At 43.5% G+C, this 17,383-nt stretch overlaps 1 long non-coding RNA gene across 1 annotated transcript; it reads left to right on the forward strand.

Annotated features, from left to right (window-relative positions):
• The first annotated feature begins 24 nt into the window (after positions 1 to 24).
• On the forward strand, positions 25 to 3,702 carry LOC132234279 (uncharacterized). Its single transcript, XR_009452879.1, has 3 exons — positions 25 to 703; positions 2,689 to 2,725; positions 3,036 to 3,702. It is a non-coding gene; the product is annotated as an uncharacterized LOC132234279 (long non-coding RNA).
• The last annotated feature ends 13,681 nt before the right edge of the window (positions 3,703 to 17,383 follow it).

The following is a 17,383-nucleotide window of genomic DNA, read 5'->3' on the forward strand; positions in this document are numbered from 1 at the left end:
CCCCGCCCTCGCCGCCGCCGCAGCTGCTGCTGCAGCTCCAGCCCCGGGCGCGCCGCTCCTGCGCGCGTGTGTGCCACAGATAGGGGGGGACGGAACGCGGCGGGGTGCGGGGAACGTGGACAATGCGAACGCCTCGGCCGCGGGCGCCCCGCCCCGGCGCAGAGCTCAGGGCTGCGAGTCTGCCCCAATCTGCGGGGCGCAGGCACTTTCTGCGGCTGTGACTTAGAGCTGCCGGGAGGGACTGTCGCCAAGTGCGATTTCAACGTTTTGAGGGGGGGGAGGGGGCTTCGCTTTGTTTAGGGTTATTGCCCATCGGCAGGAGGGCGACGGTGGGTGGTGGGAGTGAGGAGTCGCCCAGCGAGAAGCCTGAGACAGGATATTAGTGGAAATAATGCAGTGGTTGTCAGGAAACGCGAGTGCAGCCACATGGCTACTGCCAGTTCTGCAGCGAGGATATCCGGTGGCTGCAAAGTCTGTAATTTAGAATAAAAAGAGCTCTCCCAAGACCCGAGAGGCTGACCTCAGCGCCGCGTGGCGGTGGTGCGCCCGGCGCCCTCCGTGGAGACGATCCAGCTTGTGACAGGTGGGGAAGCCTCTTCCTAGGGGATTTGTAGCTTCAAAGATCTTGCACATACTCCCCTTCGGATTCATGTTGCAAAATTCAGCCAGCCTCTTCTGCAACATGGTGGGGGTCGAGGACGTGGTAAGTTGCCTGTTTCTAACATTAACAGGATAATAGAAGCAATACTAGGAAATACATTTTCTAGCCCTAATTTTTGATGCTTAGAACGGAAAACTACGTCTAAGATCTGAGATCTCTTTTAATATCATGCAAACATTTATTCAGTATTTACATCACCTGGAAGTATTGACAATCTTCAGATTCCCCCCTCCACCCCCATTCATTTGCTACTTGCAGAGTAGATTGTATGAAATGCAGAGAATATGAGCAGTGTAGAATAAAGAAGGAAAGTGACCGGGCACACCTGTCTGCTTGCGTTGATCCTCTACTTAATTGCTTCTGGTGCCTTGCAGTCTAGACAATGGAAAAGGGGTGGTCAAATAGCAGGACAGATGCCGGAGGACTAAATCAATTAGAATTCATTCTCTCTCTCTCTCTCTCTCCTCTCTCTCTCTCTCTCTCTCTCTCTCTCTCTCTCTCTCTCTCTCTCTCTCTCTCTCTGACATAATACAGTACTGTAAGCCCGGTCTCACACTGTGTCTGGACAAAACTCTAAACAAGGTTAAATAGCCTAATTGCTGGGCCAGTCTGCTTATTTCCTTAGCAAGGCTCTCCAGTCCCATTCCAGTATGTCCCTTTTTTTCTCTTCATGTCATTCTCTAGGTTTGTATTTGCCCTTTGGATCTGCAGATTCTCCGTGGTGTTAAAGGGGCCTCTTGTGACAAGAATACTTGCACAGCCCCATTAGGCAGTAACTGCATCCTCAAAGTTTGTTTTTAAATGAAAGTTCTCACATTGGCCTAGTTATTTACAACATGTATTTTTAAGACCTGTTATGACTATACTACTCAGAAAGGAGACCAAGCAAAAACTGATGGCCTAATAGGTTTTACTAAACAGGCTGAATAAAAAGTTGTGGTACAAAACTTCTTTACTAACTTTTAAATAATTTTACTTTTTTACTACAAGTCTTTCCCACACCAACCAGTATCACAGAATCAATGGAAATGACTTAAAGAAAGAGAAAAATAGCTGTGGCCCATGTATAAACACAGCTCTATTTTGTTCTCCTGGAACCTTTTAAAGGCCCGCTTGATTTTCCACGTTGTGGTCTTGTGGACTTTGCAAAGTGGGTAATGCTATTTGACTGTTGTTCAAAAGGCCAGAAACATGTATCTGCAGTGCCAAGGGGCTGGAGAGGGATACAGGATTACACAGCTGTCTTCTTAGATAAATCTGACCCACTGAGCCTTCTCTGGAGCTACTTTTCATGCTGACTCATGAACAACAGGAAAGTTATGGCCCATTAAGTAGCATCCATGTTTTGAAGTAAACTTGTTCTCCAAAGAAGACTCTAGTGTCATTTGTGCTATATTTCCACTATTCCCCTGTGGATAGTCGATATTTAGTTATCAGGGGATATTAGAGCTGGAAAAATTTTGGCTAATAAGTAATAGCCCAGCTGCCTCATTTACAAAAGAAATTGAAGCCCAGAAATGATGAGAAATACCAAGTTATAGTGGCAGAGTTGTGAAATAATGTTCACTGAAAACAATTTAACATATAAACATGAAGGAACTTTATATGCAAATTATACGCAGTAAAGCCAGGAACAGTCACTAAGGAGATATCTCACTAGAGTACATCAATTTTAAATTAGATCCATGTAAGTTGTTTTTTATAAATTAAAAAAATCAAATCTAAAATTGATAGTCTATACCTATTTTTAAAATACACAAGATATTGCTCTAACCAGTTTGGCTCAGTGAAAGGTCCCAGGTTAGATTCTGGTCAAGGGCATGTACCTTGGTTGTGGGCACATCCCCAGTAGGGGGTGTGCAGGAGGCAGCTGATGGATGTTTCTCTCTCATCGATGTTTCTAACTCTATCCCTCTCCCTTCCTCTCTGTAAAAAAATCAATAAAATATATATTTTTAAAAATACACAAGATATTGATCATGCTTTTGACTTACTTTACCTTTGTTCTTTTTTTCTTAATGAAACAGACATTTGTACAGATGACTACCAAGCAAGTCTATAAATGTGAGTTACATCTTTTTTTTTAAAATATATTTTATTGATTTTTTACAGAGAGGAAGGGAGAGAGATAGAGAGTTAGAAACATCGATGAGAGAGAAACATCGATCAGCTGCCTCCTGCACATCTCCTACTGGGGATATGCCCGCAACCCAGGCATATGCCCTTGACCGGAATCGAACCCGGGACCCTTCAGTCCGCAGGCCGATGCTCTATCCATTGAGCCAAACCGGTTTCGGCGTGAGTTACATCTTAACACATCCTGCATAAAACTCACAGTGAAGCGTCAAGCCCAAATCACCTATCTTTATTCCAGAGAAGATTCAACATACAACGACACAAGCGGTTGATGAAATGAGAAAATGTATGGCAAGCATCTGGTGTAGGTGATCAATAAATGCTGGTGATGAAATGATCATGTATTCACATTGGGGGACCATGACAGACCTTTCATTAATATGGTAAATTTGATACTGATCATCAATGACTTGAATTTCCATATTATCATTCATTACCATATCATTTATCACTCAGGCTGGAAATGGAAATGACTAATGAAAATGTACATGTACCAGCTGTTAGCTGGCTTATCTATCCATCCATTTTGGGCCTCACTCCAATCTTGACAACAAAACCATGTGTTTCCTTAAACCACCCCCCACTGTCAAGCTGGGATCCAAGCTCATCCTTGCCTGGAAGGAAATGCCCCGAGGGGTGGTTTTTCAGCAGAGCAGAAACCTCACAGTTAAGGTCAGGTGCTCCTGAGATGCAAACTGCCCCCTGGACTCAGGGAAACCTTCTTACTCTAACTGGATTCCGTGTCATCTCATCTCAGAAAGCCTCGCTTGGGTACACTGGATAAGGATTCTCTTCTTAAACTACTCTGTTGTGTTAAACAATTGTCCTTTTCCATTATGGGAACATGGAGCAATTTGGGGGAGCATCAGTATTCATAGTTAAATATAGTCACCTTTCTTATTTTTTTCCAAAACTCAAAAAACTGTACAGTGAAAAGGACAAATGTTACTGTACATCCATTAAAATTAAGCTTTTTAAAATGAATTTTTTAAAGAAATAACTTTTTTAATTGTTTTAAGACATTTTTAAATATCTTTTTTAAGGCTAGAATGTGATATGTACAGGATATTCAAGTCCTGCTAAATATCTAATTATGATTAAACGAATGACACAGGAATAAAAACAAATAGTTACCTTCCCAGTTTCCCTTGCAACATGACATGGCTATTAGGTCTAATTCTGGTCAAAGAGAGAGAGCAGATTTCTGTTGACATGGTTTCAAAGAAAGCTATTGTTTTCTTAATGGAAAGGAAGAGATTCAGCTAGGACAGATCTTCTGTTCTGTGTCCTTCCAGCTGGAATATAGATGTGATGGCCAGAGGTCTGCAGCCATCAGGCAAGCCTGAGGGAAAAGCTATCAGTCGAGGACGGTGGATTAAAAAGGCAGAATAAGTCTGGATCCTTGATGGAATTATGGAATTGCTAGATCGTCTGCCTTTAGCTATCTTGTTTTGTAAGGAGAAGTAACCCCTTCTTACTGCAGACAGGTTTTCTATTACAGATAGCCAAGTTAAAGAAAGAAAGAAAAAAGTCAATCAAAACAAAAATGAAATTAAACAATCATCCTTATAAATAAGCAGCCTCAAAGGCAGTAAGAGGATGTTCATGTAACAAGGGGAGGGGGAATGGCAAACTAGAACTTGGTTTATAAGTACAGATTAACAAGTCTTGTGCATCATTTTATATAAAAGTAGCAAAGTAGGTAAAAGCGACCAAAGTACATACTGATTAGACAGCTGCAGAGACACAGTGCTTATCACTTAGCAAATTAGTTTACTCTCCAAAGGACAGTGCTATCACGGAGGCCATCACCTTTGGTCTCTGCAGTAGCCCCCCTGGCATATGCGACATACAGCTCTGGGTACCATGAGATTTTCCCCCTCTCTTCTCAATTTGCTTTGCAGCCTCTTCCTCCTATGCCCAACCTCCAAGAGTAAGAGTACCTTGGGGCTTGGTCCTGGCTGCTCTGTACTTCCTCTGGATCAACTCATCCAGCCCATGGTTTTAAATGATATCTATAAGCTGATGAGTCCAAGTTATAATTTTAGCCTTGACCTGAAGTTCCACACTCACATATCCGACTGCCTACTTGCGGTCTCCACTTGAATGTCTAATAAGAATCTCAAACCTCACACATCCAGGACTCCGATTCCACCTATTCTAACCTGCACACCCACACCTAGTCTTCCTAACTTCCAGTCCATGGCAGTACCATCACCCCAGCTGCTCCAGCCAAAATCTAAGGAGTCATATTTAATGCCTCTTCTCTTTACACCCTTTATCAAGAAATTCTGTGATGCTCACCTCCAGAACATTCCCCATACCTCTCCTTTCTCCATCACTAACCTGAAGGAAGCACCACATCCCTCACACAGCCTCCTCTCCTGGTCTCTCTGCTCCCACTCTCACCCCTTACATCTTGGTTGTATAATGGCCAGAATGACTTTTTGAAAACAGAATTCAGATGATGTATAAAACCCTCCAGTGGATTCCTATACAATTAGGACACAATCCAATCCCCTATCCTTGTCTTGCATGAAACTGAGATCTGGGCCCTGCTCACCTTTCCAAAGGGTGATCATCTCCTATCAGTCTTCCCATGGATAACTGTTCTTCAACCCAGGGGCCTTCCCCAAGCCCATTAGGCTTGACCTCCATCTCAGGGCCTTTGCACTTGCTGTTTTCTCTACTAGGAAAGCTCTTTGTCCCGAATGTCACCTCTGGCTCCTTCTTATCATTTACATAGCACTGCCACATAGGGTTGTGCCAGGAGCTCCCAAGCTCTCTGATTCACCAAGCTGGGCCCTGGCGTGAGGAAGCCTGGAGCTAGAAGAGCCTTCTACTGATCCCATACTACCAATGGCCAAACCACATACTCGTGACACTGTCTTCCCAGAGCGGGCACCTTTTTCTAATCAAAATATTATTTCTTATGTCTAAGCAGAAAGGAAAACTAACAATCACTGGATACTCACTTTACGTGCATGTCTTAAAAATACAACAGAATTAATCTTATCAGCCTTATTTCACATTAGAAATTGCAATTGAGAGGGATAAATTGTTAATCTCGAGTTAAAACTGGAATCTAATTCCACTGCACTGTACTGTCTCTAAAAATGAAGAAGCAAGAACTCACTTGGAAATTTCCTTTTTCTTCTTCTTCATGTTTTAATGCTACTTATTTTAGGATGCTCCTAGGGATGTTAGAAAAAAGCCTATGAAAGCCCAGTCTATAGTCATTAAAAATAAGTTACTATGGCCTGGCCAGTGTGGCTGTGGTTGAACGTGAACGTCAACGCATGAACCAGGAGGTCAGGGTTCGATTCCTGGTCAGGGAACATGCCTGGGTTGCTGGCTAGATCCCCAGGAGCGGGTGTGCAGGAGGCAGCCAATCAATGATTCTCATCATTGATGTTTCTCTCCCTCTCCCTTCCTCTCTCTGAAATCAATAAACAAAATTTTTAAGTTACTGTTCTTCCATAGAGCTGCAAAACACACCTCATCTATTTACACTCCTAGGTGATAAGTTAAGGTCAATGTGAAATTCAGTAAAGGCTGTCATTTTTCTTTTGTCTCCACACTTCTGGACATATAGATCTTGACCCTCTACAGACTATAGTACGTACTAGCTTATGATCTATTTGGGAAAGTTATTTGCATAAACCTCTAAGATAGTGACTGCATTAACTTGTTTGTGCTTACCACAATTTTCTACTTGGGATTCAAAATGCAGACTAAGGAGCAGAATTTATTTTTCTCCCCCTTGCTGGCTTTCTTTCTTGCTTGCTTTTGGAAACGATACAGAAGTAGACTTCAGAAGGTTGGCAAGGGTTTCAATTCTGTAAATTGAGTCAATTTCTTGGTAAATGATCTTGGAAAACTGTTTTTTTAAGGTCCCACTCAAGCTATAAAACAAGGCCCAACCTTAGTCTGGGAAACAGAAATAGTAAGTACTTTTTCAGCTCCACGAAACAGTCTGATGTGATCCCACTGTAATTCAGCTTCTTCGTCTAGAAAGAGTGACAGACAACCCTCATACTAGCACTTAGGACATGCCAAGCCCTACCCTAAGTGCTTGGCATATATTAAGTCATTTAATCCTTCCAACAACCTCATGGGGTATAGGTACTATTTTTATCCCTATTTTAAAATGGAGATATTGAGGCACAGATAGATAAGCTGTAACTGTACAAGGTCATACACCAGTAAGGCACAGAGCTTGAATGCAAACCCAGGCTCTCAACCACCAGGGCAGTACTGCCTTTCTACCCTCAAATGAATGGCAGGGTAATGCCGACCGCTGTTGTAACAGATCATTAGAAATGTATCCAAAGCACACTGATTGGAAACACTGAATAAAAGCCATCATGGCACCAAGAGAGCTACTTGTTTTAAGAGGATGTCAGGCCTGGATGGTGTTGCTCAGTAGTTAAGCATCAACCTATGAACCAGGAGGTCACAGTTCCATTCCAGGTCAGGGCACATGCCTGGGTAGCTGGCTTGATCCCCCACAGGGGGTATATAGAAGGCAGCCAATCAATGATTCTCTCTCATCATTGATGTTTCCCTCTCTCTTCCTCTCTGATATCAATAACCAGCTTCTAGTCATCAAATGTGTCGTGGCTCCAGAAACAATGGCATGCCCGGTGCTAGAAATGGTCTGTCTAGGTGAGGTGACCTTGTTATATGCATTAAGTCACTTGAACTCAGATTGCTGTAGGAGCTCACCAAACTAATACCATATGTCCATTTCCATCATTAGGACCCTAATAGTAGTGTTTCAGTAACACTTATCTGACTTGCCCATCTAAACAACTTAACTGCCGTTTTGGAAAATATGTTTCATGGGCTTGAACAAAGCACTTCACCACCCCAGGCCTTTTTCTTGCCTATAAAATGAAACCGTAAAACGATATGACCTCTAAGGTCCTTTCCGTGTCTAACGTTGAATGATTTTCTGTCCAGACCTGATAGCTTGAAAGCAGGAAGCCTGGGCTTTTTTTCTTGTATTCATCATTTCTTACTACTTCAGAATCCACGGAGTAAAGCGACTTTGCAGCTTCCTGAATCAGCGTGCTTTCAGATTACAATCCTGTTAAGTTTGGCACTTAAAGTTCAAATAAAAAACTGCCAGGTCAGCAGCAGGGAGCCAGATGTGCTGGAGAAGAAGTGATAATGGGAATGTGTTCTCCCCTTAGGTGCAGACCTGCACTGCCAACTTGGGGCCACTTGGCCACGTGCACAATGGTTAGAATCTTGTGTCCAATCTGTGGGGCCTTGCGCAAGTGACTTAAGCTCTCTGTGCCTTCGTTTCTCACCTGTAAAATGGAGCTAATGATAGCCTGCCTCCTCGGTTGTGGCAGAAAAATAAGTTAGTATAGGAAGGTGTGCGGAAGACTGCCTGGCACACAGGAAATGCTACAGAACGGTGTTTTGTTCCTGTTGTTTCCTATACTAAGGAAAAAGCAAGATGATAACCGGAGGAACGTAAGCCCTATGTTTGTATGGTCTCTGCAGGTGAGAAGCACGGGTGAGGGCCCATAAAACGCTTCTACCCAGTCAGCTTCACACCCTGCCAATGTGAAACTAATGTCCCCAAGTTGTGAAAATGCCCTCAGTTGAGTACTTCCATTTAGACACATTCAATTCCAGGGTCCCGGGGCGATACAGGTCTTCCTTACTTTTCCTCCAACTGCAAAATAAAGCTGCCCACCAGCTGAAAAAGGTGCAGCTCAGGTGAGAGCTGACCTGTTTCTCCTTCTATAATCTCCCTTCCTTTTCTAGAAATAACCACAAAGGAGCAAACACATTGGTGGAGGCCAAGTAGCTTTGCAAGGTCCCAGGGCTAAGGGGAGGAGCCAGAATTCCACCAGGCAGTCTGGCTCCAGGAGTGTGAGCTCGTGGGATGGTGACCACAACATTTTGTTGCAACACGGACTGCATTCAGAGAGAGAGAGAGAGAGAGAGAGAGAGAGAGAGAGAGAGAGAGAAACCATGGCATCTAACTCTGTGCCGTGCTAAATGCTAAACGTAGGCCTCTTATACACCTCCCTCAGGAAGGAAGCTCCGACACGTGATCAAGGGGGGCCTCCACCCGCGCAGTAAATTAGTTCCATGCAGCTTGCAATGGTCGGGTCCCCTGGCCGGGGCGGCCGGCCGTACAGGGCAGCAGGTCCTATTGCTCAGGAAGAGAAACCAGCGTGAGGCAAACAGGACGCATGGAACACAACCTGGGGAGCAGCTGCCAAAAACAGCAGGAAGCTAACAGCAGGATCACCCCAACCTGGTGTTGGGCTAGCCGCTAGGAGGCTCGAAGGCTGCAGGAGGCTCGGGGCAGAGTCACAGTCAGTGAGTCAGGGAGGAAGGGACCCTCTGCAGAGGCCGCTGCTACTGCAGCCAGGGAGCTGTAAGGAGAGCCTCCAACACCCACCAGACCTCTTCTGAGACATCTGGACTCCCAGCGAGCAGGGAGAGGTGCGAGCTGCAGGAGAAAGAGCGCTGTCTAGTCCTGGGGAGTCCTAGGGCCGGTCCTTGCAGGCTGTGTGCCCGCGTTCGCCTGCCCTGGGCGGTTGCCTCTGCCCGTACATTGAACTGGAAGTTGTGGGTAAGTGACTTGGAGAGTGAAGTTTGGTAAATTGGTTAGAGACTCTGGCAATCACCTGTGTGTGTGAGGAAAGCAGTGTCTACACTAGAGCAATGACAGCAATTTTACTGAAGAGCAGTCAGGACACACCCCTCCCTTGGGTAGGCAAAAACCCTCCTAGTCAGTCCCAGAGATTTGAAGACATTACCCATCCCACTCCCCTCGGAAATCACTTTGGCTGTATGCTGAAGGGTATCTCATTCCCGAACATGTGGACAGATTGGCCCACTTGGAAGTGCAAACGGAGATAAATTGGCAGTATCACTTTAGAGTTATTATCGGCATCAACAAAATTATTATAAAGCCCAGTGTCAGGAAATAGAAGCCCACTTCCAAGTGCCAAGGACAGGACGAGTCAGTATTTTTTCTTGAGGGAAACTGAATACAGAACAACAGCCATAAAAATGGTCACACATTAATATTCTTGGAAATTTATTTTCAGAAAATAATTTTAATTAAAGTATATTTAACAAGCCCCAGCCTGTTTGGTTCAGTATTAACAGTGTCAGCCCTCGGACCAAAGGGTCTTGGGTTCGATTTCCGGTCAAGGGCACCTACCTCAGTTGCAGGCTCAATCCCCCGCCTTGGTCTGGGCATGTTCGGGAGGCAACCGATCGATGTGTCTTTCTCACATCGATGGATGTTTTTCTCTCTGTTTTTCCCTCTCCTTCCTCCCTTTCACTCTCTCTAAAAATCAATGGAAAAATACCCTTGGGTGAGGATATTTTTAAAAAGAAAGAAAAGAAAAAGAAAATATCTTGCCATAACAAGATATTTACGGCAATGTCATTTGTAATAGCTCCAAACTGGATACACCCCAAATAAATCCACTAACATGGAAATGTCAAAGACAACTATGATAGATTAGGTGAAAAACTACTCAGCACAATGGCAAATATATATAAGGGGGGTTTAAAGTGCTATAAAGAGAAAAAAGGGATACACATGGGTTGGAGCAAAAGGGATTTCTAAGCAATAAAATCGGGAAAGGGTGGAGGAGAATGTTTCCTTAGGGCAGAATGTGGGGGTTCGTGAAGGAGGAAGGGGTGTGAGCACCAGGATCAACATGGGAGAGGTGCATTAAACCAAGACACAAAACACTTGGGAAGCCACACTCATTAACAATTAGTTTATGCATTTTTCTATCAAATGATTTTAAATTGCATGGAGAAAACTTGTACATGGTTTAATAGGACACTAACTAGACGACTATAGAGAAGGTGGCGAAGAGCAGAGTTGGTTAGGTAGGTGGGAAAAAGCCTCAGTGAGTGGGCTTTTCTCTGCTTTTCAAGTGAGCAGATACCCAAAGACATCTCTGAAGCAGGAAGCTGGTACACAGGCCAGGGGCTCAAACGGAGCAGGGCTCTGAGCAGGAAATGGCTAAGACAGTCTTTCTAGTTGTCAGAGGAAGTTGAAGTAGACAAGACTTTGGGAAGATGTTGCTTAGTTTTTAAGACCAAATACTTCAGCTCACCTCTGAAGAAGCCCAGATGGTATCTTCAAACAAAAAGGTAAGAGGTCAAGAGGAGTAGATAAAATAATGTGTGTAGAAGCACTTTGCCAATTGAGAAGTGCTTTATAAGTACTTGCCCTGGAGACTTGAGCTTCTTTCTAAAAAGCAAAGTTGGCTAGTTTGTTCTTTAACTATAATCCTAAATCAATAGATGGTTTTATAAATTCTTATAGTTCAAATTCTGAATGAGTGATGGTAAAATCATAACATTTTTTTTTCTATTTGAAGCTAGGATTTTACCTTGACCAATTAACCACGTTGGCTCTTTTTAGTAACTGTTTGGTGATCTATAAGCCAGCCATAATTAGTTCATGTTGTGAACTTGTGAAATAGTTCCAAAACACCAAATCAACCATGATTAGGCTCAGTGATTTTAGTACTCTGCATATTTTAAACCACATGACCATTATTATTCATTAATTCATTCATAATAATCACAGGACAGGCACTGTGTCTCTCTAAGTAGGATAAAAGTGGTAAGATGATGGAAAAGTACAGAACACTATGGACTTTTAAGAAATGAAAAATATAACAGTAGGGCTACACTATATAAATCGTTTTTTGCTGAGCTCAATGAGCAAATAATTTACAGCTTTACAAACAACAACATTTGCTCTTTCTTGCCTAAGCTTCATGTTTGGCTTCATGAAGCCTGCTGAACTATGCTAGCTACATGCTTGCACCTACACGCACTTACATGTTTCCTGAATGCTCAGCTCACCAGGGCCAAGCGTTAGCTTCTACCTTGTACCTCAGGAATATCAGGTTTCAACTCCCGTTGCGTGAATCTTGTATAACTCCCCTTGTGCCCCATTAAAATGAACACTTTCCATTTGATTTTCTTCCCGAAACCAAGGGTCTAGGGATGTTTTCTTTTTCTACTGTTGTTAAACATCAGCTGCATCATTCGTTCCAGATGAAGGTAGACAGCTGCACTCCTGGCTGAGAAAGGTCATCATCCTGACTAGATGCCAGTTTATCCGTGTGATGGAAGTCCACTTTTGACAGCCTTCATTTCCTTCATTTAGCATTTATCCCTGGGGCTGGGTTTTGTGTTGCCTTTACACACACACACTCACACACACAGCCTCATTCTTTTTAGGCCCTTCTCCAGCTGTGAATTTAGCAAGGCTTCCTGCTAATGGGGAGACAGACAGAATTACAGCTCCAAACATTCCCCTGCCGCTGATCCAGAACATGTGTTATCATATCACACGTTGTAAATTGACTCCAACTCGCTGCCAACAGGGCACAGGCTGCATTCCAAATATCTAAGGCCTGGGACCTTGGTTGTAAAACAGAAATATGCCATGCTTCCCCCTTGAATTTGGTGTAAGCATGAAGACGTGGGCTAAATTTTTTTGGTTCTTAGAATGTGTTGTGTTCCGAAAACGTAGAAGAGCCTACAAAAATCTCTACCTTGGTGACGATGGACTTATCTTGAAGATCCCCAGTCCCCTCCATGTGAATGTCACTTTCAACCTCTCCTTGAAAGTTCGTTAAAGGAAATAGGATAGGATGGAGGGGAATGCACATTTAAGATAACAAAGTGACTCTCATTCAACTGATGAGAGACATAAACAGTCTGACTATGACAGGCTCAAGGGAATAGAAGTCTAGGATTTCAAATGCTATATAAACAGTTGCAAAATCTCTGCAATTACTCTAGAAATGAACTCCTAGCACAGATGGCAAGGTAAGAAATAGACATACATTTCCAGTTCTGTGCCATCGCATGTCAATGACCAGAGTGATTATTGATTTATTCCTTATTGAGACAAGGGTGTAGTGTGTTGACTTTTGTGACTATTAAGGACTGGGAGGAAAGAGAGTCACTAGCAGCCCAGCACTGGGAACATTGTGGGGATAAGCAGGGAAGTGGGTTTAATGTCCTCAGAAATCCCTAGCCCCAAAGTGTCTGAAGAGCTCCGTCTTAATTACCATGGTGATATCATTTCATTCCAATAATTTCACCTGACAAGGTCTCTATAGTTTCTTCACTCTTGAACACTAGCCAGCCCATCTCACAATTCTTTGATCTGATGCTTTCTCATTAGATCCTAAGAAATAGCCACACATGTACACACAGAACAGGGAGGTAATACTTTGTGACAAATGGGCGAATGCCAGAAGGTGAATCCCCAAAGCAAATACTCAAGTTTTATAGAAGAAGCTCCTGCATACTTTCAAATGAAATGAACTCTCATTACCTATGGAAGAGTGCTAGTGTAAGGGAGACATGGCCTGGTTTTCCCCACATGTATTGGCTATAATAAATAAATAAAATTGGCTAGCTGTATAATTAACTCAAATTATTTTCAAGTTGGTCTGGGATAATGAAAACACTATTCCTCTAGCCTTCAGGAGGCCTGACTTCCAGGACAAGCTCACAGCCAATCAGCTAAGTGCCTTACACTCTCTAGGTCTCTAGTCCTGCAACAGCACAATGGAGGTATTGGGCTGGTGTTGCATCCTGAAGATCTCTCCTAGGGCTCAAATCCTATGATTCTTCTCCTTCTCATTGGTCCTCTCTTCTCTGAGCTGAAATATTTTACTATACATTTTTAGGTTGATTTGCTTAATCTTGTTCAGTTAAAGCCGTTAAGGAATAAAAACAATAATGTTTGAAGGAGGAAAGTCTATCCTCAAAATAAAGGAATGCTAATCTTTATATAATTTTTAAAAGTGTAATTATGTCTATGTAGGATTATAATAGGTAAGAAAAATTCAAGTCTAAGTAAAATGGGTGTTTTCATTTCCAGAAAACCAAGTTATAAACAATGGCTTTAAAACTTGACTTGAATTTTATAACAATAAAGATGGATCCTTCTGAAATATCTAGACATCAGTCTATATATTAAAAATCCTTCTTGAGTAACGTTCTCCTGAGTTAATTTCTACTTGTTCTATTACAACAGAAATCACGGTCAGTATTTTGCTGCAAAGGCCACTGGCTATAAGCACTTGGATTCATTGCCCTAAGTCCCAGGTCAAAGTCTGCTCTTGTTGGCAGTAAGATGAGAGCATTTAAGAACCATCTGCAGATGGGCTGGAGGAGTGTCTCCTGCCTAACTTCGAGGAGGGTGGGGTGGAGGTGGCACAAGAGGCGGGCAAGAACAGAAGCAACGTTCCATGGGGAAGTGAAGGTAGGCCTCACTGAGAAGAGGACACTTGAGCAGGAGTCAACCTTGAAGCTCTTTGGGGGAAGGACATTCCAGGCAGAATACAGCCAGAGCCCTGTGGCAACAGTGTGTCCACAAGGGCCGGTGTGGCCAGAGCAGTGCAAGAGGGAGTGTGTGGAAGAGGAGATCAGAGAACGGAGAGCGGAGTGGATGTGAGGCAGATTGTACAACGCCCCATGGGCCACGCTCAGTGCTTTGAAATGTACTTTTACTTCTCAGAAAGGCGGGGCGTCATGAAGGGTTTTAAGCAGAGGGCATTTCCGGGGGAGCCCTCTGGCTGCAGTGCTGAAGTTGACTGCAGGAGGGCAAGGATGAAACAAACCAGTTTGGAGACTAATGTGGTAGTCTAGTCAGCCTAGGACTTCTAGCAGCTCAGGCCAGGCGTTAGCAGTGGAGGGACTAAGACGTGTTTTCTTAACATAGATTCCATGTGGGACGTGAAACAAATAAGAAAAAGGAGCCAAGAATGACTCCAAGGTTTTTGGCCTGAGCAACCAGAAGAGCGGAGGTGCCATCAGCTGAGATGGTAATAAAATGAAATTGCCAACTCATGAACAAATCTCTGTTTTGCCTTGTTACTTAAAAAAAAAAAAAAAAAAAAAAAAAAAGATTAGTTTGCTAAACTAGCGACTGTGTCATGCCAGTTATCATTCCAATTTACCCACAAGCTTGTTCTTTTGCGCTCACATCATTCTCCCTGCCTGTGATAATCCACCTCTTTCCGACCAACATAATGGGATAGTTCAAGTTCTATATACTCCAGAAAGCCTACCCTAACCACATCCCAATACGTCTGCCATTGTCTTTAATGTGCTATCTGTAATGACTTATTTAGATCAAAAACTATTATTCATGGGACAACTGTTGAGTTTGTTCCCTGAATAGCTATTTTTCCTAAAGTGCTTAACATTCTTCAACTTCATTCTCCAGTTTTATTGAGATATAACTGGCGTGCAACATTATATTAATTTCAGGGATACAACATAATGATTTGATATTTGTATATCTTGTGTAATGATCACCACAATATGTCCCTCACACACATAGTTACACATGCTTTCCTTGGGATGAGAACTTTTAAGAGCTGCTCTCTTAACAACTTTCAAATATACAGCACAGTATTATTAACCATTGTCACCATACTGTGTGTTACATCCTCGGGACATATTCATCTCATAACAGGAAGTTTGCACCTTTTGACCACCACCACCCATTCTACCTACCGCTCACTCCCCACCTTTGGCCAACGACCAATCTGTTCTCTGAACATCCTTCCACTTCTGATTCTTTTTACTCATCTTTTTCACCAAAAACTCGCTCAAAAAATGCAACCCCAACCTGAATGACTGCTAGCGTGTTCCAGGCTCTCTTGTGCCTTTCAGCCCTTCCCCATTCACCTGCTTGTGGCTCCCGCCTTTGTTCTCCGCCAGAACCTGCTCAGGCTGCTCAGCAATCCCCAAATCTTGACATTTCAAGACCATTCACCATACAAGAGATTCTGAAAGCCCCATTGTTCTGATGCTCTGACTCAAGCGTTTCCCTCTGTGTTGGGCTGGCTCCTGCACCTGGGCTTTCATGTACAGACACTTCAAGAACTGCTGGTAGACTCCTGGGTGAGCTGACTCCACAGAAGTGCCTGCATGACCTAACCACGCATAGCACTCAGCTCCCAGGGGCGCGCTCCTGAATCTGCCAGGGCCAGCGCACCTCTCCCAGTGCTAGAAGTTCGAGAACTCCTGAAATAAATAATTGAGTGTCACTTCCACTTACTCAGGCCTGTTGTTGGTTTCCAGATATTTTTACAACAGGGAGAAAGTCATTACACTTTTTTAAAGGGGGAAGGGAACCTCAGTTTCCCCTGGGCCTCATTTCTCTCCTCTCTCCATGTGAACTGGGTTTCTCATCCAATTAAATAAGACCAACTTCCACTCCCCAAACTATACCCTTGGCCCCAACATCCCTTCTGTTCTTCATTTACTGACTGCATACACAGGGCTCACCCTGGAAAAGTGTAGGCTCCTCAAACTCCGAGTAGTCAACATTGAATCACTCATCTCTCCTTCCCCCTGTTTCCCTTCTTATATTTCCTATCTTGGTTTCTTGCACATTGGTCAAAGCAAACAAGAACCTTGATGTCATCTTCAGCTCTTTCTATTCTCTTAACAATAATGTGACTCTGAATTTTCTCTTAAGTGCCTGTCTGTGCTTCCATTCTCCACTCACAAAGGGGCGATGGTTATCTGGAACCTTCCTTCGCTCCAGCTGATCTCTGTGTTGCTGCCAGTGATCCCTCTAAAACACAGATTTGACCTAATTTTTTCCCTGCTTTAAAACTTTGAAAGGGTTCCTATTGCCTACGGAATCAAGTCCAAATTCTTTGCAGAGAGCACAGGTCCTCTACACTCTGATCCTTGGCCACACTTGCAGCATTCCTTTATCACCATCCTCCACTCCAAGTCACCCTCAGCTCCAGGAATGAACTCACTGCATTCCCTAAAAATCCCCCTGAATTTACCAATTCCATATTTTTGCTATGTTCTCTCTCTACATGTGTAGTACTTTCCCCTTTTCTTTCCTTTGCATTTCTACTCATCTTTCAAGACAAAATAATGTGAATTTATTCTTTTAAAAATAAATGTGGCAATGGTCACTCTCTGCCAAGTGGCACATGAAGCTGTCCTAAAATATGTAACAGGCAGTCCCAGCCCCCGAGGGCTCCCCGAGGAGCGTTAGCGTGGTAAAGCCAGACTGATGACAAGTGCTATGAGGCCCAGTCACTTCCAGTCAGTGCAGCCTTCTCAGCGACCTCAGATGGAATCGGGGACCTTCTTGTCTATATTCCTCCAGCAGAGCTGGTCACCCTCTCTCTCTCCTGTGTCTCCCTCAAGCAGACTTAATCACCTCCTCCTTTATCTTACTGGTCTTTGTATCCCTGGCACCTAGTAGATTGTAAGTACTTGGCACATGTCTCAGAACCAGGTGGTATCCTCAGACATGCTGAGTTTAGAGCCTACCTGTGTCCCCCCACTGGGCTCAGTCTAAATGGCAATGAGCACCAGGTGTAGCAGCAGTAGAAATCACCTCCTAGGAGTCTTCATATAATTCTAGAAGAAACATCCTGTCTCTAGTAAATACTCTAGAACACTCTTACCATGTCTTTTCCCCCTACAGAATCTACTGTGGCTTCCTGTAGATGACATCAGGAATATAAGTGGGAAATCAAGTTGCTGATTTCTCTATTTCCAGCC

The sequence above is a fragment of the Myotis daubentonii genome, chromosome 5 (genome assembly GCF_963259705.1).
Source record: "Myotis daubentonii chromosome 5, mMyoDau2.1, whole genome shotgun sequence".
NCBI lineage: Eukaryota > Metazoa > Chordata > Mammalia > Chiroptera > Vespertilionidae > Myotis > Myotis daubentonii.